This window comes from Trachypithecus francoisi, unplaced genomic scaffold (assembly GCF_009764315.1).
Source record: "Trachypithecus francoisi isolate TF-2019V2 unplaced genomic scaffold, Tfra_2.0 Contig00605, whole genome shotgun sequence".
NCBI classification, from domain to species: domain Eukaryota; kingdom Metazoa; phylum Chordata; class Mammalia; order Primates; family Cercopithecidae; genus Trachypithecus; species Trachypithecus francoisi.
In genome coordinates this window covers 5530-9324 of record NW_022680763.1, presented here as the reverse complement: position 1 = coordinate 9324, position 3795 = coordinate 5530, and the positions used below count along the sequence as shown (strand labels likewise).

Here is a 3795-nt window from a genome sequence, read left to right as displayed (position 1 = left end):
AACATGCATCCCATAGTATCTGTTAAATCAGAGAAATGATTAAACTTTTATTACAAAAATAATAGAATTAAGTGGAAACATTTACTACATTGAATGGATTGATGTTTTGTTGAAGTAACTGGTTAAACTAAAATATTTTGTCCATTGTCTCATTTTTCTAATTCCAATCATAGATTTGCTTGTTTATCTGACAAAAGATAGTGCTATTGTGGAGAATTATGAAATAAGTATAAATCTTCATAGTATAGGTAAAATACACTTTCAAAAAATGATCCTGTGGACGAAAGAGGCAGTGTCTTTTGAGACTCACCACCAGTTCCAGTCTTTGAACTTTGAACTTCACCTGTTCAACTTTCACGGGACTAACTTTGGAATCATATGATTCCAAAGCTCACTCTCTGAGGTAGAAGTTATAATGACAGTTCTGCAAAGCTTTTAATTTTTCCTCACCCAGATTACCATTTTTTCTTAGGGTTTTAAGCAAACTATACAGTAAATACAAGATACCATGTAATAAAGTTAGTATATGCCTTCGATGAGTTTCACCTAAGTTGCATCACCTTTTTTGTGGTTACCTTACTGTTCCTCTGAAAAATTATCTTCATTTCTCCAGGTAATATATAGAAAATAACTTTACATTAATGAACACAGCATTAACATATATTGAAATCTCAATGAAATTAATGTCATTGTATCCTCTTTTCCTGAGCTATTTAATTGGTTGTCACTTCTGTTTCCTACAATGTATTCTTTGTTTTACTATGCTTTTTAATTCAGTCATCAAGTATTTATTAACTGCCAGCTATAACTATGGAAGTATACTTTGTTCAACAAATGCTTACTGAATGCCTATTGTGTGAAAGGAATTATACTGTGAAATTTGGATGTAAAAACATATGCTCTTGATGGTCATCATCAACATCATGATTCCAAATTTTTACAGTTCTTCAAGCACAGTAGTCCAAAAATAAAGTCTCACACTGTTTTACGTGTCAATCAGTTTATCATCAGGACTGAAGCTCTGATGTTGAACATTGATTCTTTTATTGAGAATCTCTTTGCATTGGCTGGTGATGGAGAACCAGAGGTATGGAAAAATGTGTGCCGAGCACTCGTGATGTTGCTCGAAGTTTGAATGGCTTGCCTGCTCCCTCACATGCATAAGATAGTTGAGGGTACGCTACAGAGGACTCAAGATCAAGATGAAAACGTGGCTTTAGAAGCCTGTGAATTTTGGCTAACTTTAGCTGAACAACCAATATGCAAAGATGTATTCGTAAGCCTTCTTCCCAAGTTGCTTCCTGTGTTAGTGAATAGCATGAAGTACTCAGATACGGATATTATCCTACCCACGGGTGATGTTGAAGACGACGAAACAATTCCTGATAGTGAACAGGATATATGGCCACGTTTTCACCGATCAAGGACAGTGACTCAGCAGCCTGATGAAGATGGAATTGAAGAGGAAGACGATGATAATGATGAAATTGATGATGATGATACAATTCCCGACTAGAATCTAGGGAAATGTTCTGCTGCTGCCCTAGATGTTCTTGCAAACACGCGTCATGATGAACTGTTGCCATATATGTTTTGCCTTTTGAAAGAATTACTTTTTCATCATGAATGGGTTGTTAAAGAATCAGGCATGTTGGGTTTAGGAGCAATTGCTGAAGGTTGCATGCAGGGCATGATTCCATACTTGCCTGAGCTTATTCCTCACCTTATTCAGTGTCTCTCTGATAAAAACGCTCTTGTCCATTCTATAACATGCTGGATTGTTAGCCGCTATGCACACAGGGTAGTCAGTCAGCCACCAAACACATGTACCCAAAGCCATTAATGACAGAATTGTGAAAGCACGTCCTGGACAGCAACAAGAGAGTACAAGAAGCTGCCTGCAGTGCCTTTGCTACCCTAGAAGTGGAGGCTTGTACAGAACTTGTTCCTTACCTTGCTTATATACTTGATACCCTGGTTTTTGCGTTTAGTAAATACCAGCATAAGAACCTGCTCATTCTTTACGATGCCATAGGAACATTAGCAGATTCAGTAGAACATCATTTAAACAAACCAGAATATTTTCGATGCTAATGCCTCCACTGATCCAGACATGGAACATGTTAAAGGATGAAGATATGATCTCTTCCCTTTACTTGAGTGCCTATCTTCAGTTGCCACAGTGCTGCAGTCTGGCTTCCTTCCATATTGCAAACCTGTGTATCGGAGTTGTGTAAACCTAGTACAGAAGACTCCTGCACAAGCCACGCTAAACGATGCCCAACCAGATCAATATTCATATAAATAAGATAAAGATTTTATGACAGTGGCTCTTGATTTACTGAGTGGCCTGGCTGAAGGACTTGGAGGCAACATTGAACAGCTGGTAGCCTGAAGTAACATCCTAACACTAATATATCAGTGGACGCAGGATAAAATGCCGGAAGTTTGACAGAGTTCTTTTGCCCTGTTAAATTACCTCACAAAAGCTTGCTTTCAGCATATTAAGCCTTGTATAGCTGATTTCATGCCAATATTGAGAACCAAGCTAACTCCAGAATCCATTTCAGTCTGCAACAATGCCACATGGGCATCTGAAGAAATCTCCATTCAAATGGATATAGAGATGCAGCCTTATATTCCTATGCTGTTGCACCAGCTTGTAGAAATCATTAACAGACCCAACACACCAAAGACGCTGTTAAAGAACACAGCAATAACAATTGGTCGTCTTGGTTATGTTTGTCCTCAAGAGGTGGCCCCCATGCTACAGCAGTTTACAAGACCCTTGTGCACCTCTCTGAGAAACATAAGAGACAATGAGGAAAAGGATTCAGCATTCCGTGGAATTTGTACCATGATCAGTGTGATTCCCAATGGCCTAATCCAAGATTTTATGTTTTTTGTGATGCTATTGCATCATGGATTAACCCAAAAGATGATCTCAGAGACGTGTTCTGTAAGATCCTTCATGGATTTAAAATCAAATTGGCGATGAAAATCGGAGGCATTTCTCTGACCAGTTTCCTCTTCCCTTAAAAGAGCATCTTGCAGCTTTGTATGGTGTTTAATCTAATACACTTCAGCTGCAGTCCCCAAATTAGGGGTCCTTCAGTCTTGGAGACTATGAGGGAGCCTCTGCAGCCAGGGAAAATGCTCCCCGTTATGGGGGGAAGGGTAAACCAGTAGGGAATACAGCACAATCCCAACCCTACTGGGAGGGGCGGGAGGGAGGTGTTGCCGTCACTGTGTTAAGTTGATGTTGAGAAACGTTTTAACATCTGGAGCTTTTGTGGGTGGAAATGTGCCTCCAGTTACAACTCCACAGTGGATGTGAAGAGCGAAAAAAAAAAGAAGAAGAAAGAAAGTGTGGCCAGGCGCAGTGGCTCATACCTGTAATCCTAGCATTTTGGGAGGCCAAGGCAGGTGGATCAGTTCAGGTCAGGAGTTCGAGACCAGCTTGACCAACATGGTGAAAAAAATACATCTCTATTAAAAAAATACATGCACACAAAAAAATATCTAGGCATGGTGGAGGGCACCTGTAATCCCAGCTACTTAGGAGGCTTAGGTGGGAGGATCACTTGAACCTGGGAGGTGAAGGTTACAGTGAGTTGAGATCATGCCACGGCACTCCAGCCTGGGCAACAGAGCAAGACCCCTGTCCAAAAAAAAAAAAAGAAAGGAAAAAGATGAGGGGAATGCTTCATTAATGCAGATTGTTTAAATACATTGTGATTAATCCATACAATCAAACTCTAAAGATCTACCTTAAAGAACAAGGCACCTCTCTGT

General features: G+C 39.8%; 1 pseudogene; it reads left to right on the top strand.

Moving 5' to 3' along the window:
• The first annotated feature begins 937 nt into the window (after nt 1-937).
• LOC117086992 lies at nt 938-3178 on the top strand (annotated as a pseudogene).
• Nucleotides 3179-3795: the final 617 nt, after the last annotated feature.